General features: G+C 36.5%; 1 long non-coding RNA gene across 2 annotated transcripts in view; it reads right to left on the reverse strand.

Moving 5' to 3' along the window:
* LOC108588015 (uncharacterized) overlaps window positions 1–25,492 on the reverse strand; it is a 571,409-nt gene that overhangs the window by 120,937 nt on the left and 424,980 nt on the right. For both annotated transcript variants that reach the window (XR_013525581.1, XR_013525580.1), the window contains exons 4-5: window positions 21,499–21,575; window positions 8,998–9,120 (exon numbers count right to left, since the gene is read on the reverse strand). This is a non-coding gene — a long non-coding RNA (uncharacterized LOC108588015). The remainder of the gene's footprint in view (window positions 1–8,997; window positions 9,121–21,498; window positions 21,576–25,492) is intronic.

Genomic DNA, 25,492 nt, shown 5'->3' on the forward strand with positions numbered 1-25,492 from the left:
CAACCTGTTTTTATTCTCCCCATCATTTTCAGGTATAGCAATTGAACATAAGTTTGGTGTCTTCTCACACTTCTCGATACTTCTTCAAGACTTCCTTTATTCCTTTTCTTTTTTTTCTCTAATCTGTTTTCACACTTTATTTCATTCAGTTAATCTTCAATGTCTGATGTCCTTTCTTCTACTTGATCAATTTGGCTATTGTGATAGTGTGAGCTTCATGAACCACACAAGCAAGCTGTGTTTTTCAGCTTCATCAAGTCATTCAAAACTGGTGTTTCTAGTTTTCAGGTCCTGTAACCTTTTATCAAGGTTCTTAACTTTCTTGAATTGGGTTAGAACATGCTCCTTTGGCTCGGAGGAGTTTGTTGTTACCCACTTTCTTAAGCCTACTTCTGTGAATTTGTCAAACTCATTCTCCACCCAGTTTTGTTCCCTTTTCTGGTGAGGAGCTGTAATCCTTTGGAGGAGAAAAAGGCATTCCAGTTTTTGAAATTTTCAGCCTTTTTGCAGAGACACTGAGCTAGCTGTAGGAGTGTTTGTTGTTGTTGTTGTTTTGTACCCCAGTAGCTCCCAGAATGCCAGCAAGACAGAACTGTTCACACCCCTGGAAAAGGGGGCTGAGGCCAGGGAACCAAGCACTCTAGTTCAGTGGATCCCACCCCCACAGAGCCCAGCAAGCTCAGACCCCCTGGCTTGAAATTCTCACTGCCAGTACAGCAATCTGAAGTCATCCTGGTGTGAAGAGGAGTGTCTGCCATCACTGAGGCTTGAATAGGCAGTTTTCCACTCACAGTGTAAACAAAACCACTGGGAAGGTCAGACTGGGCAAAGCCGCTATAGCCAGACTGCCTCTCTAGATTCCTCCTCTCTGGGAAGAAGAACATCTTTGAAAGAAAGGCAGCAGCCCCACTCATTGGCTTATAGATAAAACTCCCATTTCCCTGGGACAGAGCACCTGGAGGAAGCTGTGGGCACAGCTTCAGCAGACTAAAATGTTCCTGCCTGCTAGTTGCACAGAGAGCAGTGGATCTCCCAGCACAGCACTCAAGCACTGCTAAGGGACAGACTGCCTTCTCAAGTGGGTCTCTGACCCCTGTGCCTTCTGACTGGGAGATACCTCCCAGCAGGTGTCAACAGACACCTCATAGACGAAAGCTCTGACTGGCATATGGCAGGTGCCCCTCTGGGATGAAGCTTCAAGAGGAAGGAGCAGGCAGTAATGTTGGCTGTTCTGCAGCCTCTGCTGGTGATACCCAGGCAAACAGTTTGGGAGCGAACCTCCAGCAAACTCTAGCAGACCTGTGGAAGAGAGGCCTGACTGCTGGGGGAGAAAAACACAAACTAACAAACAGAAAGCAGTAGCATCAACATCAACAAAAAGGATGTCCACGTAAAAACCCCATCCGAGGGTCACCAACATTAAAGACCAAAGGTAGATAAATCCACGAAGATGAGGAAAGACCAGCATTGACTATTATCTGGTTCTTACAACACTAGAATTAAGTACAGACAGATGGAAACATATTAACAGATTAAATGTGAAATAACAGAGAGAAAAAGTAGTAAGGCTAAATTTTAGCAATAATAATAATTGTATTAATAATCAACTTGTTTTGAGTTCTCAATCTATGAATGTGTTAAACTCCTTAATATTATACTTTTCACAAGGATATATTACCCACATTTTACACATGAGAAGACAAGAGAAATTAAGAAATGTATCCAATATTACACATCTGAAAGTGGCAAGTAAGATTCAAACCCACAACATTCTGGCCCAAGATCCAAGGAGTTTTACACTGACTCTATTTACACAACAGAAGCCACTTACTCAACAAAAGTCCCAGGCTAATGAGAGCGAGACAGAGGGCATTATGGTGCTTACCCCACGTTAGGTTTAAATGTCTGTTATCAACACTCTGCCTCATCATGTTATGAAGAAAGGTGTGTGTCTTCATGTCTACATCCTCAATGTAACCAAGTACCTATAGCATCATACCTATCAAGTCGATGAGCTAAAGAATTAATGAATAAATAATAAAATAAATGTTCCACTAGCCTATATTCTCACACAAATATTACTTTGAATCAATAATTTTGTAGTATAGAAAAAAACTTAAGATTAACAACAATAGCAGATACCAAACTGAAATCTTATTTTAAAATGTTCAGTTTAAGGATGAAATTTAGTTATAATTTTTAATCAATTTAAAATAGAATTCTCTGAGCAGTGGTTTGTAGTTCTCCTTGTAGAGATCTTTCACCTCCCTATTTAGTTGTATTCCTAGGTATTTTTATTTCTTTTTGTGTCAACTGTGAATAAAAGTTTATGCCTGATTTGATTCTCAGTTTGACTGTGGTTGGTGTATAGGAATGTTTGTGATTGTAACATATCATTTTGTATCCTGAGACTTTGCTGAAGTTGTTTATCAATTTAAGGAGCTTTGGGGCCAAGAATATGGAGTTTCCCAGATACAGGATCATGTCATTTGCAAATATGGATAATTTGATATTCTCTCTCCCCATGTGGATGCCTTTATTTCTTACTCTTGCCTGATTGCCCTGGCCAGGACAATACTCTGTTAAATAGGACTGGTGAAAGAGGGCATCCTAGTTTTGTGTCATTTTTCAAGGGAAATGCTTTCAGCTTTTGCGCATTTGGTATGATGTGGGTGTGAGCTTGTCATAGATGGCTCTTATCATTTTGAATTATGTTCCTTCACTACCTAGTTTATTGACAGTTTTTAACCTGAATGGTTGTTGAAAGCCTTTTCTGTATCTATTGAGGTAATCACATGGTTTTTGTCTTCAGTTCTTTTTATGTGACAAATCCCATTTATTGATTTGCATGTGTTGAACTAACCTTGTATCTTGGGGATGAAGTCTACTTCATTGTAGTGGAGTAGCTTTTTGATGTGCTGCTGGATTAGGTTTGCCAGGATTTTGTTGATGATTTTTGTACTGATGTTTATCAAAGATATTGGCCTGAAGTTTTCTGTTTTTGTGCTATCTCTGCCAGGCTTTAGTGTCAGGGTGATGCTTGCCATATAGAATGAGTTACAAAGGAGTCTCTTCTTCCAATTTTCTGTAATAGTTACAGTAGGGATGGTACCAGCTGTTCTTTGTACATCTGGTAGAATTCATCTGTGAAACTATCTGCAAGGAATTCAGAGATGATGCAAACAACTGGAAACAACATTCCATGTGCATGGATAGGAAGAATCAATATCATTAAGATGGTCATACTACTTAAAGCAATTTATAGTTTCAATGCTATTCCTATACAACTATCGATTATATTCTTCACAGAACTAGAAAATGTTATTTTTAAATTTATATGTAATTAAAAGAAGAGCCCAAATAGCCAAGGAAATCCTAGCAAAACTGGAGACATCTTGTTACTTGACATCAAACTATACTACAGGGCTACAGTAACCAAAGCAGCATGGTACTAATACAAAAACAGACACATAGATGAATGAAACAGAATAAAGAACATGGGAATAAGATTGCATACCTATAACTTTCTAATCCTTTATGAACCTGACAAAAGCAAGCAATGGGGGAAATGATTTCCTATTCAATTAATGGTGCTTGGATAACTGGCTAACCATATGCAGAAGACTGAACTGAACCTGTTCCTCACACCATATACAAAAATCAATTCAAGATTGATTAAATATGTAAATGTAAAAACCCCATACTGTAAAAACCCTGGAAGGTAACCTAGACAATACCATTCAGGTCATAGGCAGGGGCAAAGATTTTACGATAAGATGCCAAAAGCAACTGCAACAAAAGCAAATATTGACAAATGGTATCTAATTAAATTAAGGAGCTGTGCATATCTAAACAAGCTATCAACAGAGTAAGCATACAACCTACAGAGTGGGAGAAAATTTTTGCCAACTATGCATCTGATAAACGTCTAATATCCAGCATCTATAAGAACTTAAATAAATTTATAAGAAAACCACCCCATAAAAAAATGGGCAAAGGACATGAACAGACACTTATCAAAGAAAAGATACATGCATCCAACAATCTTATGAAGAAAAACTCAACATCATAGATCATTAGAGAAATGCAAAACCAAATTACAATGAGATACTATCTCACACCAGTGATGTCGGTTATTATTAAAACATCAAGAAAATAAAAACACAGATGCTGGAAATGTTATGGAGAAAAAGAATGCTTATACACTACTGGTAAGAGTGTAAATTAGTTCAGCCATTATGGAAGACAGTGTGGCAATTGCTCAAATGGAACCCCACAATCTCATTACTGGCTATACACTCAAAGGAATATAAATCATTTTATTATGAAGATACATGCACACATATGTTCATTGTAGCACTATTCACAATAGCAAAGACATTGAATCAACATAAATGGCCATCAACGATAGACTGAATAAAGAATATATGGTACATATTCACCGTGGACTGCTATTCAGTCATATAAACAAGATCATGTCCTTTGCAGGGACATGGACAGAGTTGGAGACCATTATCTTTAGCAAACTAACTCAGAAACAAAAAACTAAATATTACATTCTCACTTAAAAGTGGAGCTGCATGATGAGAACACATAGGCACATAGAGGGGAACAACACACACTGGGGCCATTCGGAGAGTGGAGGGTAGAAGGAGGGAAAGGATCAAAAATGTAACTAATGGGTACTAGGCTTAATACATTGGTGATGAAATAATTTGTGCAACAAAACCCTATGGCACAGTTTACCTATGTAACAAAAATGTACTTACACCCTTGAACTTAAAATCAAAGTTAAAAAAATTAAGAAGTTGTACGTATCACTTGAAGTATTGCACTAAATTTAACAGAAAATCTTTGAGTGGATATTTATTATAAATTTAAAAGCTTAGGCCAAGCACAGTGGCTCATGTCTGTAATCTCAGCACTTTGGGAGGCCGAAATGGGTGGAATGCCTGAGGTCACGAGTTCAAGATCAGCCTGGCCAACATAGTGAAAACCCATCTCTACTAAAAATACAAAAATTAGCTGGGCATGATGGTGGGTGCCTGTAATTCCAGCTACTCGGCAGTCAGGTGGAGAATCGCTTGAATCCAGGAGATGGAGGTTGCAATGAGCCAAGATTGCACCACTGCACTTCAGCCTGGGTGACAAAACAAGACTCCAAGACTATGTCTCAAAAAAAGAAAAAGAAAAAAAAAAGCTTAAATGGCCTAAAAACACCTTTGGAACATTATATAGAGACATGAGGCAGTTATTAGGCTTAAACGATGGGAGTTTAATGATTTTCTCATACATTTAATGTACAATATTTAGATTAAAAAAATAAAACAAATACTCCACCTCAGATGTTTTCACTGCATAAGCATGTCTATTAACAATAGGTATTATGATATAATTGTATAATATTTCAACATGATCCTGACTTAAGTTTGACTCAGGTCAAAAAGGTAGCTTCTGAATCTAGGTCTACACACTGTGTCATCCGCAGAGAAAAGCTGGCTAGCAGAAAAATGTCAGCTGAACTTCACAGTGTTTTGCAGGACGTGATGAAAATTAACAACCACATTAAAGTACCCGCCGTTAACCTCTGTTTGAGCAGCTCCGTGAGGAGACGGATGCAGAGTGCAGACGTCTTCTCTTATGCACAGAATTGAGATGGCTTTTTGAAGGCACACTGGCCAGAATTTTTGAGTTACAAGAGTCGCTCCAGATTTTTCTTTTAGAAAAACAATCACCAACAACAGTACATTTTAATGACACAGAACGGGTCACAAAACTTGCTTACTTGTATGACATATTCAACCTGCTCAATGAATTCAATCTGTCATTTCAGAGGAGAATGACAACTGTGTTAAAGTCAGCAGATAAAGTGGCTGCATTCAAAGCTAAACTGGAATTATGATAGTATGAATGAACATTGGGATTTCTGACATGTTTCAAACATCAGCAAAGATTTTGAAAGAGAATGGGTCAGGGCCTTCTTTCCTTCAGGTGGTACATGATCACCTATCTTAGCTTTCAGAAGAGTTTCAGCATTACCTATCAACCACAAAAGACCCCCAAACTAGGAATGAATGGATCTGTGACCCATTTGTGAATAAGACAGGTGAACTGACTTCTTCTGTGCTGTAACAGGATCAACTGCTTGAGATCACAAATGACACTGGCCTTAAAAGTATGTATGAGACAATTTCAGTCTCTCTACATTCTGGATTAAAGTCAAGGTGGGATATCTTGAAGTTGTCACAAAAGTACTGAAAAGTCTGCTTCCATTTCCAGCATCCTGTCTTATAAAGCATGGTTTTCTGCAGCGATAGCAAGCAAAACAGAATAATGGAGTAGACTGGACATAAGCAAGACACTTCAAGGATCACTGTCTCTCATCAGCCACAGATAGGGACCATCTAGTTCCAGGAAAACAAGCTCAGGGAGCCCACAGATTCTACATTACGGCGAGTTGTATAATTATTTCATTATATAATCATAATATAATCATAACAGAATTAAAGTGCACAATAAATGTATTTTTCTTGAGTCATCCCCAAACCATCCCCCACCCTTGAGTCCATGGAAAAACTGTCTTCCCTGAAGCTGGTGCCTGGTGCCAAAAAGAAGGGTACCACTGCTTAAACTACACCCAGGTTACATACAACACTTCGTATGAGTAAAAACTGAGTGATTTAATTTCTCCCCTTTATAAAGGGTCATGACTGACACTGCTACAACAAAAGACAGGACAACAAGAGAAAAAAATAAATACATTACTATTGTATATACAAAAGTGCATGGAAATTATACAAATTATGATATCAAAGATGGGCCAGATTATTGAGGCTTAAATGCCTTATCTACAGAAGAAGAAGAGTGGGGGAATGAACCAGCCCATTGTTCAGACTCTAAGCGTCACTGGAACAAAAGTTGTCTTACTATGCAGATAAAGTCTCTTAGGTAATCTATTGCAGCTGCTCTCAGAAGACAGATTAAAAAGTTTATCTAGGTGTGGCGGAGACCCCCAGTCTCTTATGTTCTTCAGTAGTTTATCTTTCCTGGTTATTTGGTTAGATTCTTAGAGAGGGTGGCTTAAAATAATTGGATTTCTTTCTAAAAGACATTTTCTTAGACAAGAAAATTCTAGAGAGAGCTTCTCCTAGTGCTTTCAGAAAGGATCAGAAAGACAGGGATGCAGAGGAAAGGTCATAGAGAGACCATGGTCCTAAGGTTTATAGCTGAGCTATTGCAATTTTCAAAGCACTTAGCATGTCACTGCATCATATTTTGGGAAATTGCTGACTTGGAAAAACAATCCATGTCATATACGTTTATACCAAACTGAATATTTTTCTAACACTTCTACCACCTGTTTTACCACTGAGGCAGATCTTTTGAGGACCTACTTCGAAAAGGCATTTTATTCATTCATGCAATGCCCTACAGGGCTTAATGCTTATGAACCCACTTCTTGTAAGTCGGCCTAGAAGTTCTTCATAAATTCAGCCCCCAGACCAGGTTATCAATTCTCTCCTAGTGACTTAGATCTGTTTTAAAGAACACTGATCATTTATGTACCTGGATTGCCCAGTGAACAACCACACAAACAGCAGTACTTCAAACATTCTGGGAGAACAATGCTAGAAACGTTTGTCTTTTCTTAAGAGAGCACATTATCAACAGTGTATCATATACAAACAGGAAAAATCATAATAATATGGAATATTATTTGTCTATGTAATCATTTGAAATATTTGAGTGGTTTGAGTATTTTAAGTTCAGCTAATACAAAGGTAAACACCAATTTAAAATACGTTAAAATTCAACACTTAGAGCATTTCAAGTTCTTGGGTGATCATTACTTTGTCTATATGACATATAAAATACTGAAAATGTCTTACCAGTTCCATACTTAATTGCTATAATTACGTCATTTAAATTTACCTATTATTACTCAAGCTCAGAGCACTGTAATAAAAACTTCAACTGTCAATGCAATTTTAAAGTATTTTTTTTTTATTTAAACTTAAGGGGGAAAAATCAACAATTGTTTTCAAGGAGATATTTGAATGGTGTCACCCACTATTTATTTCTTTGAAATGATCACAAAGTAAGAAAAAACAGAGTCTAGCAGGAAAATATTGACTTGAAAGAGGCTTTAAGTACTCGGTTTCTATTTTTGGACTTCAGTAGCTGAATTCTAATGTTTTTAAAATCAGTGTAGACCCTTCTTGAATATTCTCCAGAACTGCCCCCAGACCTTTACTATATAAGATTTTTTTCAGAAGCATCAGACCACTACCTATTCTTGAAAATGCCTGGTTTGCTTTGCTGCATAAAATAGACGGTTTTGCTTGCTATACACTTGAGGCAGCAAAATTTCACTACTGAATTATTTCTTCTATTGAATCAAAGGCAATCTTGAGCTGCTAGGAACAATTTCAGTATGTGAAGGCATTTTGAAATACATAAAGCATTTTCTAAATGTTATTGTTAATCATTATAATTCTAAAGTCTCTTCTGAAGCCAAAAAGACACAGACACCTAGATGTCATTTGTAATTTAATTGAATACCAAGTTGCATTTTATTTTTCCTGTTCAAAATGGGATATTATTTAGTTTCTCAAACTGAATCATATGAAGATGGGAAATGAGAAAATAATTTAGAAAAAACTCCCCAAATATTATAATTAGTCCATTTTAGCAATGCTTTCAAATATAATTGCAATAATCATCAAAATAGCACTTTAGTGGTTTTCTAGAATGAGTTTTACAGATTATAATATTGAGATATTCAAAACACAGATATTTATGTTTCCAACCATCCAATAGTCTCCCAGGTAGTGTAGAAGGGAAAGAACCTAGATGACATGTTTTCTGCCATGAAAGAATACACTTTTTGAGAAAATAGGGCAAATATAAAATAGTTTATAAATGACAAATGGAAATATACATCAAATTTTGTTACTTACCTTCAAAGTGGTTCAGGCTATGTCACAAAGAACTTACCAGACAGATGTGGTATTTCTGCAAGAGAAGTGAATCTTTCTTAGATGGAGGGTATTTTGATCAAGGAAGAAGAATATTCCAAGAGCTCCATCTCTCTTGCCATGAAGGATAAGGACCTCTTGCCTGTGGATGATACTTATTTTAGAATAATCGTTTCTTTCACACACAGCAAAAACTGACCTAAAGACATCCTTTACTGAAAGACAGATTGTCATTGATTGCCTAATTATCTTCATTTACTGGCTTGTGACATTTCACTTCGTAAAGCTACTGTATTAGTCCATTCTCAGGCTGCTATGAAGGAATACCCAAGACTGGGTAGTTTATAAAGAAAAGAGTTTTAACTGACTCACAGTTTCACATGGCTTTCACTAGGACTTTATACCTTTTCCTTAATTTGTTGACACATACATGGTAAATTGCATTTAGGCTTATCCTGTTTTGAAATGATGATAGTCATCTTTCTCACTGCTATTTTCATGTTGCTTTCTAGAAAACAGCATTTCATTCCAAAATAACTAGGATCTGCATTTAGAACAAGAATCATTATTTGCCCCAACCTTTTCAGTCCTAAAGAGAAGCATCTGTGGTTCTTTTGTACTTGCAATAGATGTAACCTAAAAAGTTTTGGGGTATTTAGGTCAGCCTAGCGGATTTTTTTTTTTTTTTTTCATTTAAATGGAGCTGTATAACGGAGATTCCGTGTCTGCAAAACTCCTGAGAGCATTGAAAAAGTAACAAGCTATTCCTTGTTTTGGATACAGAAAATCATTTAAAGTATTTTCTTAGTCATTAAAATTTACTGCAAGTTGTGAGTGGCTTTTTAATTAACCTGACTTTCATTGCACTTCACTCTGCTTGTTTTCAAGGGAAGTAAGATTGGTAACATTTGGGGAGACTATATCCGTCTACTTTGTACGGCTGTTTTGAGGGACTGTCTCATCAGTGAACAAACTGCATGGCCTTGGAGACAGACCCTGGGCTCCTGGCTCAGATGTGTTCATCAAATACTCCTTTCAGAGCTGTTATGGGTGTAAGTGATATGATGTGGCCAAAAATCCAAACCGTGCAGTTGCGTTGTGACAAACATGAAATGTGCTGTAAAAATTCAATACAGTTTAAATAAAATCTCTTTATTAGTGCTGAAAAAAAAGCCTTAGGAAACTTACAGTCATAAGGTACCTCTTCACAGTGCGACGAGAGAAAATGAGTGCCAAATCAAGGGGGAAGCCTCTTACAAAACCATCAGATCTCATGAGAACGAACTCACCATCACAAGAACAGCAGGGAGGAAACCACCCCCAGGATTCAGTTATCTCAACCTGGTCCTGCCCTTGACAAGTGGGGGTTATTACAATTCAAGATGAGATTTGGGTGGGGACACAGAGCCAAACCTTATCAACTACTTTAGCCATTGTGAAAATGCTTATAATTAACACTTTTCTTTATTTCTAGAAAATTGAAAGTCTGTAATAGAAAGTGGAACCATGATTAGAAGTTATACTAATTTTATACTATTGTTTCATTCCATTCTTGCATTGCTATATAGCAATTCCTAACACTAGGTAATTTACAAAGAAAAGATGTTTCATTGGCTTCCAGTTCTGCAGGGTGTACAGGAAGTGTGGTGTCTGCATCTACTCCTGGTGAGGGCCTCAGAAAGTTTCCAATCAGGGCAGAAAATGAAGGGGGAGGAGTGCATTACATGTCTCCAGTGGGAGCAGCTGTGGGGTAGTGGAAGACGCCACACCTTTTTAAACAGCCAGATCTGGCATCAACTCAGAGCAAGAATGAACTTGCTACTGTGAGAAGGGCAACAAGCCACTCATGAGGGATCTGCCCCATAATCCAATACCTTCTACTAGGCCCCACATTCAATATTGGGAATTCCATTTCACCTTGAGATTTGGATGGGACAAACATCCAAATGATATCAATTATGTATGTTTTCAGATAAATCTCAAGTTATTTAGTATTTTTTTTAATATAAAAAAAAGCCTTCACTGTGAGGGGGTAAGGGGAAGGATAACATGTGGAGAAATATCTAATGCAGATGATGGGTTAATAGATGCAGCAAACCACCATGGCACATATATATTTATGTAACAAACCTAAATATTCTGCACATGTATCCCCGAACTTAAAGTATAATAAATAAAGATTATTTTTTTAAAGTCTTAAATTTTTTAGAAATTAGTTCATAAATTTATGAAGAAACTTTTAACCTTAGATGGTTTATTTCTAGGGTGGGGACAAATGAGTCACTAATATGTAAATAATTTAGATCTAAGGTAACTAATTTACTCTTTCTGATGCACCTAAAGAATATGTACATAGATACAGACTATTAAGAGAGTAAGAGAGCAAACAAATAAAAATTTGACTCCTATAACAATAGAAGAATTCTACATTTATATAACATTTTCAAGAGGCCTTTATTATAGATTATAATTCTTTACTAAGCATCCATTTGCCTACAGACATTGCAATTGCATTTATTCTTGAGAATATACACTTCATTACAATATAAAGTCCTATTTTTCTACTTCTGTCATGCATTTGAATTTTCAAGTTTAATATTAATTTGATAGCAGATGATGATAGATATAAACCACAAACTGTAAATTGGTCTGCTCCCTTGTTTGTGTTAAATCCCTCAGATTTGTTTGACTACTTAGTAAGAAACAATCTGATAAACATTTAATCCCACTCTCTTATTTTCTAAAGAGATACATTTTAATCAATTGTAATTTAGTAACATTCCCCACTACATCAAAATCTCTATAAAGGAGAAAAGAGTAACATGCATGTCTTGTTTGCTACTATACTTCTTAACGTTCCTAGAATGTGGTAAATTCTAGATTTGTATCTGTTGATTGGATATTTAGATGTTTGGATGATTTGCCAGAGTTGATGCAAGCCATATAACCTCCAGTCTGTCTTTCAAGGAAGCCAACAGTATCTTTTACTAAATGGAGGCTAGAGGAAAACTGAATGTGAACATGGTTCAATTTATGCCTCTTTCTTAATGGAAATTGGCCAACGTTGCCAATTGTCATTGATTGCTTTAATCCAAGGATACGAATCTGTCTCTTTCTTCTTTAAACTCAAGTCCATTATTAGCATTTACAATTTCATCTCTGTGGGGAACCCCCCATATAGGCACCGAGGAATGAGAGCTAAGCAGAACCCTGACACAGTTAGGGCTTGAGGAATATCTCACTTTATAGTGTTACCATTCAGCTATTTCCTTTTAATCCTTTATATAATCATATGTTAGTTTATAGAATTAGGGCTTGATGAATCCCTTTATATAATCCTCTATATATAATCATATAATAGTTAATAGTATGAGCACCTAAATAATATTTCCCTACATATATACCTATATCTTAGTTCATATCGGAGGAATGCCTAGAGTGGACACAGTACAGAGCATGAATTAAGGAATAAGCAGTTTATAATCAGAGCAATGCCTAAGAGCAGACACAGTGCAGAGCATGACTTAAGGGAAAAACAGTTATGCCAGGACAAGAATCCATGGTCCAGGCGGCAGCGTTCAGATACCCGCTGTATGGCAGGCTTGGGGTGAGAGCCACACCTCCTGATAAAGGAGTTGCAGGACCTTGCTCCAGTTCTTGTGGAAGGCTGCCCTCAGAACGGCAATCCGCCTTGCTGACTGTGAACTTTATCAGTTCTTGCTACTGTGCTGCTTGAAAAGCATCTTCTCATAGAACCCATTGGATGCTGCCAGAAGGTAGCAGTATCCCTGACAGCTCTGTCACTGCTATGTGACTTAAAGCATCCTCCTATAAATCTTCTTAGAAGTAGTTTGACCATAGATTGCAAGTATTGCACACTACGCACGGCCCACCTTCAAACCTCGGTGGCCTAATGGGGATGGACCCCTTACTGCGTACGGCCCTTGCCTTCGTGGGAACGGGCCCCTTGCTGTGCACTGTCAACCTCCTGGCCTAGGTGACCTAATGGGGGTGGACCCCATGTTTTATTGCTCATGACCCTATCGCTATCCTTAAAGATGACTTCACTCACTGCCCTACCCCCTAACCTATACACAATAAATACTCATGCTTCTGGACATTTGGGGCCTCGCCTGACTCTGCTTATAGGTGGTGTGGCCCCCGCAAGCCCAGCTGCGTTTTTCTTGTACTTCTGTGTCCTGTCTCTCTCTATTTCTTGGATCCTGCGCCTCAGCACAGCATAAGTCTCACCCCACAACCCTGTGGGGCCATCAGCCCTACAATCTCCTGTGTCTCTAGGACCAGGCTCAACTACCAGATCTCCTCTCCATCAATTTTGCTGTTTTGCTCCCTTTACTGACTTCATTCTTTTAACCAATAAATATGACTTCATCCCCTCCTTGGAGCCTGCAGTCCCTTCTAGAAAGTTCCCCTTTCTCCCTTTGCATTTAACCTTCTGTGGAGTTGTCTACTTCATGGTGCTTACTTCCCAACGTCTCTTTATTTATTCAAAAAACACTCAAAAGTTTGCCCCCACCACCCATTTGAAGTTATTCTCAAGTGATTCCCAAAATTGCAAAGTTTCAAAATGAAAGAATACTTTTGTGCCCATGTATTATTGCCAATGCTAACAGCAAAACACTCATTGCCCTCTTCAAACTCTCTCTTCTTTTTCAGGTCTCTGGCTAGTTTTCCTCTATTTAAGGGCTTTCATGAATCGCTGCAAGTTATTTGTGTGCTTTTCTTATACCCTCCTCTTATCCTTTACATATTGGTATTTTAAGAATTATCAGTATTCTGTCTTTAACCCCCTACTGTTTTCATTCTATAAACTTTCCCTGGGTGGTCTCATCTACTCCCACCATTTCAAGTACTCCCTCAGTGAAACTCAACCTTTTTACCCAATAGTTTCCCCATACTCATTGCAGAAAATACCAAAATGGCTTTTGAATCTCCAGGAGCTACCTGTTTACACTCCACAGGAAGTAGAAGGAAAAAGGCATCCAAATAATCGCCTCTGTTGATAGTTTGAAGTTATATTGCATAACCATACCTTTTGGCAAAAGACACCTGAACACATAGACCTTGGCTGGGAAGACACTGCTTAGCAACACTACCAAAAGGAAGGGGCAGCCACACTTTTAGTGACAGCATTTTCTTCCATCATCATACTGTCCTCATTCTAAAGCTTCTATGCCTGGGATTTAAATGCACACACATTTCTTATTCTCTGAGGCAACCAGATATCTGAAATTTTACTGTAGTAAGACTTATTTTAAAACTCAGGATAGTCTACAGGCTAACCAAAGTGCTATTAAACATACATGTAGTAAGGATCTCTTACCATGAATTTAACCCAGGTACTGTATGTGTAGGAATGTTCATCGTATGTTCATCTTTCTTTCTTGCTATTCCTTCTTAACTTTGTCCCTGAAAGTATAAAATTCCAAAGATCTTTTCCCCCAGAATGATTTATTCTACGGAATGGCTCTAGTCTTTATTCTATATTTGCTACAAAAAGCCTTACTTCAAGGCCATTTTAAGGAGGTTTAAACAGTATCTTCTGTGTTTTTTTTTTTTGACTCAGTGTTGAGCAGTGTTGGTTTGATTCATGTTTCAGCCATTCTCATTAAGTTTGACCTAATGAACTTAAAAATGTTTTCCACAGTAACTGGACAGAAGAATAGAAATTTAGCAACATTTAAAAAGCGCTACTGCAGCCTTACTCATCAAACAGGTCTTGAAGAGACAGCTGTTTGAGAACTATCACATTAGTGCAGAAATTAAGCTTAATATTAGATGAGAAATTGCAATTCAACTGCAAGTTCCTTCAGTATACATAGAATCACAATATGGATGACACAGGAAATGCCTATGATGCTGGAAAACCTGTCAGTGTTACTTGTGAAAGCTTTATAAAATGAAACAAGATAACATTCATTCTAAAATTGACTTTTTCTCTTAAGCAAAACTACTTGTATACATTGCAAGTGATTATTTAAAAAAATAAACTCTAGTCTCCCCTTGGAGCCTTTAAGTGGGAAAATATTTGCATGCCTGACTAGGGCAAGGTCTGTCCTCTCTTCATTTTTCACACATATTCCTTCAGTAAATGTATAAATACTGTAGGCTTTTCTAAACTTTTATCCTCAGATCTAACCTTTCATCAAAAAAGTAGCCATAAATTAATTTCTGGAAATTGGGCATCTCTTTTTGTATATATATTGCCATCACAGAAGGACAGCTTCCTGAAACCACAAATGTTACATTACTCAAAATTCTACCTTTCTCACCTGCTCATTTTCCCAAGTTGTCCTTTAATTTTTTCAGTACCTAACATTGATCGTGCAGACTATTTTGCCCTGTGACTATGACCTTGGATCAAGTTAACATTGTACAATGCAATTTTGTAGGGTATTTGTCAGACATTTGGAATACAGTACCACAGGAAGTACTTTCTAAGCAGAGTTAAGTTTCTCACAGGAGATTAAGTACCTATGATTTCTGTTCTCATGAAAAATGATAGGTATACAAATTCTCATTCCCAACTCATCTCCTTGCGGGACTTACAGTCTAATTAGATCGTAACATACAAGCCCATTCAGCTTCATACTCTCAATTCTGATGCTGTCTATTTCTCTGCTTTGATTGTACAAGCCCGACTTATTGAGTGTTATGACCTCTTTAGTACATACACTGCTGTCTAATCACAGAGGTAGTAAGCCATTTCCTAAACTCCAGACTTACTGTCCTTTGATGTGAATTGTCGTTCTCAAACACAAATATTTCATTGTCAAGATGTGCCTGGCATTGTTTATTTGGTATATAAAATTAGCACTTATTAAAGTGATCTTAGCTATCAAGGGCCCAAATTTAGTGTTAACAGTCTAATTAGATCGTAGGCCCAATGGGGGTAGAGTAGAATATGACTCACTCCTAACTTACTCTATCACATTTAGTATCAACTACAAACATTTTATTGTATTTCATGTCTATTTGGAACACAAAATATCATTAAAACTCTAGCTTATTTGTATGCATTGCTTGTGTTCACAGGCAAAAAATAATGTTTTGCATACGTCTTTAAGCTTTCCAAATATATAGAAAAATACAGTAAATATCAAATAGATATTTACTGTAAATAAATATCAAATATGATTTTTACTGTAAATACCAAATAAATACAACATTTTTATATTTATAAAATATGGTTAAGTTATAGATTGCTGATATTATAGGAAAAAAGTATATTTCTCTCACAAAATCTTTATAATCAGATTGACTGATGGTCATTTTAGCTTATTAAACACCAAACTGGAATAAAGTCGCAATTTTATGCTGCCATTAAACCAACCGTTATTTTTCACCAAAACCATGAACAAAATGTTTAATCTTCTTGAGTTTGCATCACTAGTATTTCAGGGTGCACCATTTTTCTTTTACCCAGTTACTGCTCTTTTTAATATTTCACAATGCTCTTTGGATTCCTCATATAAAACTATATGGAGGAAAAAGAACCATCCTGTTTATACTCAACATTCAGTTATACATTGTGACAGCTTGTGTAAAATGATGTTAATTCTTTTTTTTGTTGTTGTTGTTTTTTGGTGAGACGGTGTTACTCTCTTGTTACCCAGGCTGGAGTGCAATGGCACGATCTCAGCTCAACGCAACCTCCTCCTGAGTTCAGGCAATTCTCCTGCCTCAGCATCCTGCGTAGCTGGGATTACAGGCACGCGTCACCATGTCCAGCTAATTTTTTTGTATTTTTTTTAGTAGAGACGAGGTTTCACCATATTGACCAGGATGGTCTCGATCTCTTGACCTCGTGATCCACCCACCTCGGCCTCCCAAAGTGCTGGGATTACAGGTGTGAGCCACCGCGCCCGGCCGTTAATTCATTTTTTAAAAGGAAAACAAATGTAGCTTTTTTAAGGAAAATAATAATGATGCAGCTCTGAAAAATCTGACTTCAGTCAAGTTTACTTCAGGAATGTGGAAACGAAATAAAACATTCACAGTAACACGGTTTACTTTAAAAAAATATCTCTAGGGGAAACACCTGTGCAATAACCTTAAATAATCTATTTTTTAAACTATAAAAGTGAGAGTTTACTTTCCAATTTCTCTAAAGAGTTAGAGGACACGAGTCTCTCCAGAAGTGCATACACTCATGTGTGTATGTGTACTTGTGTGTGTTCCGACATGAAAATGGTGAGAAAGCAGTGTATTGCCATACAGAGTGAGTTTCCCTTTCCTAGAGTTGCTGAACCATATTAATTTCTGTATTAGTCAGGGTTCTCTAGCTAGATAGAGACAAATGATTGATTGATTGATTGATTAAGAAAGGATTTATTTTAAAAATTGGCTTACATGATGGTGGCTGAGAAGCCACACAACAGACTGTGTTGAACCCAGAAGTCCCTGGGACACCAGTAGTGTGACTCCATCCAAATCCAGAAGACTGGAACTTATGCTTATAGAAGGGCTGTCATATTCCATGCACTGTTCTCAGCAACTTATGCATATTCTCATGTATAATTAAGATGACAACTCTATTAAGTATAAAGCAAAGAAAAATAAGTTCTCCAGGATTCTTGTGAGCAGAGTGTTGCTGTAAAGGTGATTCTTTACCTCTCAGAGAGGCAAAGACTCCAGTTAGAATTGATCTGTGTCAGCTGGGTGTTGTAGCTCATGCCTGTAATCCCAACACTTTGGGAGGCTGAGACAGGCAGATCATCTGAGGTCAGGAGCTCGAGTCTCAACTGACCAATATGGTGAAACCCCATCTCTACTAAAAATACAAAAATTAGCCAGCATAGTGGTGGGTGCCTGTAGTCCCAGGTACTCAGGAGGCAGAGACAGGAGAATTGCTTGAACTTGGGAGGCAGAGGTTGCAATGAGCCAAGATTGCGCCACTGCACTCCAGGCAGTGTGACAGAGTGAGACTCCATCTCAAAAAAATTTATAATAATAATAGTTGTTCTGTGTCTATCACTCTCTTGTGGCTCTATTTCAAATGTTCAGAATCAGAGAAACGAGTGATGTAACCCTTCAATCTGACACTGAAGGCCTTAGAACCCAGGGCAGGGGTGGGGATACTGGTATCAATCTTGAAGTCTAAAGACCAGACCGCCTGGAGTCCTGTGTCTAAGGGCAGGAAAAGAATGATGTCTCAGCTGTAGGAGAGAGACAGGAAAAAAAGACAGATTCTTTCTGTTCTTCCTGGACCTCTAGCCACATTGAGGGCAGATCCTTTCTACTCAGTCCACCAACTTACATGCCAATCTCATTTAAAGACACCCTCATAGACACACCCACAAGTACTGCTTTGCTAGCTAAGTCCCCAGGCATTCTTTAATTTGATCAAATTGACACCCAAAATTAACCATCACACCTACCGTGCCTTTAGCAGTACTGTGCTTTATAGATTACATTTCTAGAAGGCTTGTCATATGCCATGTACTGTTCTAAGCATCTTACAGGTATTATAATGTATAATTAAGAAGACAAATCTATTAAGTATAAAGTAAAAAAAAAAGTTTGTAAGCAGACTGTTGCTGTGAAGGTGATTCTCTGCTGCTCAGACAGGCAAAGGTTCTAATCAGAATTGATCTGTGTCTGTCACTCTCTCGTTATTGTATTTTTTTATATATGAAGACTGATCTCTGCATCTCTTCTTAGATCCTTTCTGTCTGCCAATGTATTTCTCCTGTTTTCATCTTGTCTTGTACATTATATACAACTTTTATCAGCTTTCACAGAAAGCTTGCCCTATAATGAGCAGGATAAACAGAAAAGAAGTAATAAAAGGGAGAGGTGGTCATATCCCTTGGTCAGCCACAGCTCCTGTCTTTCTGAATGGTATCTGGACAACCACATTGAATCTTTCATCACAAGCCAGGCTTCTGCACATCATCACGGCATTAATTCCTGCTTATCAGTAAGCAAAAATAACTCCAGTTTTTTCTTGGTTCAGAATTAATTTGAAGACCCAGTGCTTCAGAAGGAGAGAGATCATGTAGCAGAGATTTCACTTTATTCTGTGTGCCTAAATTATAATAACTCAGATCTTAAATTTCTATTATTTTTTCTAGAATTAAAAAAATACATATAGGTATATATTACAAGCCATCTATTTTCTTATGACATTAATCAAATATCACCATCAGGAGTAAAGAAAGCATAGTAGGCAAAAACTGCAAATCTAGCAGTTCAATCACAGGAATATGATGAGTTTTTTATTAGATAAACATGCCAACTACTCCCATGCATGCCATATTTTGTTATGCTCTTTCTACATGAACAGGTTGCCCTCAAAGACCACTCTTTGAGGTAGGATATATAAAATCATGTATGAGGACGGGTATGGTGGCTCACACCTGTAATCCTAGCACTTTGGGAGGCTGAGGTGGGTGGATCACCTGAAGTCAGGAGTTAGAAAACAGCCTGACAAACCAGGTAAAACCCCATTATTATTATTATTATTATTTTTTTGGAAAGAAAGAAAAGAAGAGAGAGAGAGAAAGAAAAAAAAAGAAGGAGAGGAAGAGGAAGAGAGAGAGAGAACGGGAGTGTTGCTTTATTGCCCAGGCTAACATGCAGTCTAAAAATGGGTATTGAAAACCTTTTTTATGCCAATAATTGTGCTTAATAATGGAGACAGGAAAAAATGAGGGAAGAAAATAACAAACAAGTAGCCAACCAATATTTCCTTTAAACTTGTGAGTAGGTATGATGTGGTATTGATAAGAGTGTATATTTTGTGTCTTTAAAGTGGAGACTTCTACAAATGTTTATTAAGTTTACTTGTTCCAGATCTGAGTTCAAGTCCTGGATATCCTTGTTAATTTTCTGTCTCGTTGATCTATCTAATATTGATGTTGACGTCTCCCACTATTATTGTGTGGGAGTCTAAGTCTCTTTATAAGTCTTATGTATCTGGGTGTTCCTGTATCGGGTGCGTATATATTTAGGATCGCTAGCTCTTCTTGTTGCATTGATACTTTTACCATTATGTAATGACCTTCTTTTGATCTTTGTTGCTTCAAAATCTATTTTATCAGAGGCGAGAATTGCAACTCCTGCTTTTTATTTATTTATTTTTGCTCTCCATTTGGTTGGTAAATCTTTCTCCATCCCTTTGAGTCTTTGTGTATCCTTGCATGTGAGATGGGTCTGGATGCAGCACGCTGATGGGTTTTGGCTGTGTCTTTTGATTAGGGGATTTAGTCGATTTAAATTTGGGATTAATAATAATATATGTGAGTTTATTATTGCCATTTGATGTTAGCTGGCTGTTTTCCCATTAGTTGATGTAAATTCTTCATTATGTTGATGCTCTTTTTTGGGCATATTTTTGGAAACGCTAATACTGGTTGTTCCTTTTTATGTGTAATACTTCTTTCAGAAGCTCTTGTAGAGCAGGCCTGGTGGTGATGAAACCCCATATCTACTAAAACCCCATCTCTATTAAAACTATAAAAAGGAAAATATTAGCTGGATGTGGTGGTAGGCACCTATAATCCCAGCCATTCAGAAGACTGAGGCAGGAGAATTGCTTGAACCCAGGGGGTGGAAACTGCAGTGAACCGAGATCATATCACTGCACTCCAGCCTGAGCAACAGAGCCAAATTCTGTCTTGGGGGAAAAACAATCATGAAAGAATTAACTGTCATTTTGGTTCAGTTTTAACATATATAAAACAGTTGTGGTATAGCAGGCATGCACTGCAGTACAGCAAGGGGATTACAGCATGTGCTAAATGGTACAGATTTATACAATAATTAATAAAGGATCCCTTCATATTGAGTCTTCTATATATAAAATTATGGGTACACTTGAAATATCTATAAAGTGCATATACTGCCTATCTAACTAACTTACTTTACTTCTGTAATAAACTAGCTATATATATTTAGCAATTAAATAATTAACAAATATAGGTGAGTACATAAGATACATGACGAAAAGTAATGAAAACAAAAGGAAGAATGCAGCAAAAATAAGGATAAAAGTATTTTATACTTTTGTCAAAACATAGCAAAAATACAGAAATAAAACAGTGAATGAATATGTGTAGGTTCAGAATAAAGTGACTTTGTGTGGATGAAAACAGAGAGAGTACTGTAGCTTTTTACATGAGTATGTAGTTTTAGGCAAAAAATTCAGAGCAGAAACTTTTGAAAGATCTGCTAAGTTAGACTCTACTTTATAAGGAGTGTATCTTGTCTCCAGCCTCCCACCACAGTGCCTTGGGGACCTGCCACAGCACTCAAGCCAAACTCACCTTCTTAGCCACTTCCAGGCAATGACTGAGCAGAGCATGGTAGCTGTTACCTAGCCATTTCTGCCTAACATAGGGCACCTCTAAAGGCCATCTTTGGCATTCCATTTCTGACATGGCCATCCTGTCTCAGAGTTGTACCTTGGTCTCAGGTTCTTCCTGAAAGTCTAATTTTCCATCATTCCTCATATTCTTACACTTGCATCAAAGTCTTAAGTTTCTCCTTGACTCACCGTGCTCTTCTCCCCTTTATCTTTCACAAGCAGTCTTCCCAATCAGCTTCTACTTCTATCCCCTTGGCATCTGCTTCCTAGAAGACACAGACACAGAATCAGAAAGTTTTTCTCCTCTCTCCAAAATGTGTTCTCCAACAAGTCAAAATATTCTTCCAGGTATTAAAAATCTCTCTAACAATACACAGATATGTTGTGAGAAGAATTAGTAGCCATTTCCCTCTCAAGAAGAACTAATTAAATAATTACATTTGTTTATATACTACAGATTAGTGGAGTCAAACTTAGGGAAGTTTAATATGGTTGATGGCCAGAAAGGATCAGTATGGCTAAAGTAAGAGTATATATGAGTCTTAACAGTAGAATGAACTAAGTTCTCCCCTGCCATGTAAGGTTACAGACAGAAGACGCCACCTATGAACCAGAAAGTGGGTTCTTGCCAGACACTGCATCTGCCTGCTGCTTGATCTTGGACTTCCCAGCCTCCAGAACTGTGATAAATACATTTCTGTTTTTCATAAACACCCAGTTTATGGCATTTTGTTATAGCAGCCCAAACAGACTAAGACAGTAGTATCCTGTTGTTGAAATCTTTTAAAAGCCATGGTAAAATGCATGGTAGTGATCTCAACAATAATGAACAGTAATTGGAATTCTCAGAGTAGTTTAGTAATATTTAAAGAATTTCAGTGGTAGTTAACAAAATGGTTTATAGACACTCTTCAGATTGGAACACCAGCATGAAAATAGGTGACTAATTATTTCATTGAAATATTTACTATTCTGTTTTTATTAATCTCTTCTCTCCTAGTTTGGCTAAAGAAAATCCACCATTTGCCTACTAATACCTACAAGATAGATCTATAAATATAATCAGAAATATTTTCAATATTTAAGTAATTATTCATATCACCTAATAATATTAAAGAGCTTTTTAAAAATACATGGCAACATATGCTTTTAAAACAAATTTTAACTATAAGAAAATTATATAAATTTTGAGTTAAAATAATTCAATTGATAAATATATTGCTGATCAAGAATTAAAATTGTACTAATTCAACCAAACTAAGACACAAAATTTTACAAAAATCTCAATCAACTATGGCAAAAATATGATAGGAGCACCCTTTTTTAGATTATATTAAATAAGTCATCCTAGAAAATTATTGATATTTACACAAAGTAATCATCTTAATCATTTTTGCTTTTTTTTTTGACAATCACAACTATAATTACATTGACAGCTTTTAAAGCAGCAAGTTAAAGAATGTCTACTTTCTTATGATACAAAAGACATTGAAGACGACGTTTTCATGCTCCTGAAGGATGATGGACACTGCAATAATTATAACTGTCAAGATAGTGAAGACAGTGTTTGAAGAAAGAATTATTACGTCTTTTTTATGATGAATATTTGCTGGTGCTCATATTAATAATAAACTGTGAGTATCTCTTGCCACAGAGGACATTGAGCATTTTTTCAGCTCTTAGGCAGATTTCATGCTTCAAGGAAATTCTCAGCCGCCTGACTCATTGGCTATATAGATTAGAAACCTACAAAAGAACAGTAAAATCCAAAACCACAAAGCTGAGGAGAAGAGAATAGGCGGAAATAATGAAAGTAACACCAACTCAAATATTCAGGGAAAATGTATGCCAATGTATCATAGGATACCAAGAAAATTTAGTTCTTGTAACAAATATAAATGTCAATATTAACATAAATGTCAGATGTTCATAAATACCTATGGGGAGATTTTATAGCTTATGAATTATAATTTTATAGACATAGCAATAAATAGCTATTGTTAAACATAATTATAGCATCAGAAAGCTTTTACAGTAAGATTAGATCTGTTGTGAAATATACAAATAAAACTTAAGAATGAAAGTTGATTTAATAAATAGTAATCCAAATAATTACAAACTTAGATAAAGGAGCATTTTAATAAATGTTTTTTTTTGTCATCACCATTGGTAAAACTCCGTACTGCATACCTAAGCAAAATGATTCTATATTATGCAAGAATAACAAAGAAAAAGAAGATTAAAAAGTAAAAATCCATATACTGAAAAAAGAACATGAAAAATTCAAAATTAATCAGAACAGACACGTAATATTTTATTTAATATTAACTCGAATTACATTGGCTTGATAGAATTGGAGGAACGTATAATCAAAAGCTAATTTGTGCCTTTGACAAAAAGAATATATAGAATACATCTTTTACATTAAATTTGTCTTTTACAGCAACTCTGTAGAAATCTAAGCATGAGTAAAAGAAAACAAAATTCTGTGTTCCCTACTTACATATGGCTTTAGCATTGCTCTACTTTAAATACTGGCTTACCTAATTCATCCTTGCATCAAGAACATACAATAAAAATAAATCATTCTAGTGACAAATCCATGTCACAGTTTTTGCCTGTTTTGCAATTATCAAGTTAAATATTTTATCGGCACATTTTGAAACAACTACTTAGGCAACTGCTACATTTATTTTCTCATTATTTCTCATTTTCTCAGTTTTAAATGGAAGCTGTAACAAGTTATGGTAAACTTGTATATGTACATATTTATTTAATAGACTATATTGTACAGTAGTTTTAGGTTTACAGCAAAATTTAGTAGAATGTACAGAGATGTTCCACATCACCCCTACCCCCACACATGTATAGCCATCATCCCCCATCATAGCAGTGCACTTCTTACAACTGAACCTACACTAACACATTATCACTCAAAATTCATAGTTCGCATTAGGGTTTACTTTCAGTGTCATACTTTCTATGGGTTTGGACAAATTATATTACAATGATATGTATCCACTATCATAATAGCATACAGGGTAGTTTCACTGCCCCCAAATCTTCTGAGTTCTGCCTGTTCATTCCATCCACCTCTTTAACATCTAGCAAACACTGTCTTTTTACTGTCTTTATACTTCTGTCTTTTCTAGATTGTCAAATATTTGAAATAGTATGTGGCCTTTAATATCATCTTCTGTTACTTGGCAGTATGAACTTTGGGATTCTCTAGGTCTTTTTCGTGGCTTGATAGTTCATTTCTTTTTAGAACTCAATCATGTTCCCTTGTCTGGATGAACAATAGTTTATTTATCCATTTGTTTATAGAAGAACATCCTGATTGCCTCCATGTTTTGCTATTTATGAATAAAGCTATAAACATCCATATGCAGATTTTTGTGTGGATGTATATTTCCAACACCTTTGGGTAAATACCAAAGAGCAGGATTACTGAAGTGTATGGTAAGAGTATATAATTTTGTAAAAAATTACCAAACTCTCTTCCAAAATGTCCACAGTAAGACTTCATGCTAGATAGGGTCAGTTCTCCAACTTTGCTCTTTTTCATCAATACTGTGTTAGCCATTCCAGGTATTTGACTTTCTAAATGAACTTTAGAATCAGTTTTTTGATATCTTCAAAGTAACTTGCTGAGATTTTGATTGGAACTGCACTGTCAAAATCCAGGTTCTTCAGTCTCTAATATTTGTTCTTACATTTTCTTCCTAACATGTCCTACCACTCATTCATGTTGCTGTTACCGCCTTTCACAAATGTATTCATTCCATGCTAGTTTACAAAGAGCTTCTAATCAGCACATCAGCATATACTCAAATCCTATGGCATATTAACTCCATCTCAGACCATTATTTCAGCATTGGTTCACAGCACTGGTTTTCTATGCTAAACATTTTCATTTTGTTCATGGTATTTACTTACATAGTTTAAATTCACGCATGCTTACTAGAAAAATTGAAATATGCATAAATGTGGATAATCAAAAAGAAGTCCTTCAGTTGTTCACAATCCTAATGCCCAGAAATATTTATAATTACTCTTTTGGAGCATTTGCAATTTTTTTTCTATTACGTTTAGCTGAACATTTTCTCATTTAAACGGAGTTTCTGTGGCAAAGCAATTGAAAGGCCAGTAACTGTTCTTTCTTTATTAAAAAGCACCTCAA

This window comes from Callithrix jacchus, chromosome 13 (genome assembly GCF_049354715.1).
Source record: "Callithrix jacchus isolate 240 chromosome 13, calJac240_pri, whole genome shotgun sequence".
Taxonomy (NCBI): domain Eukaryota; kingdom Metazoa; phylum Chordata; class Mammalia; order Primates; family Cebidae; genus Callithrix; species Callithrix jacchus.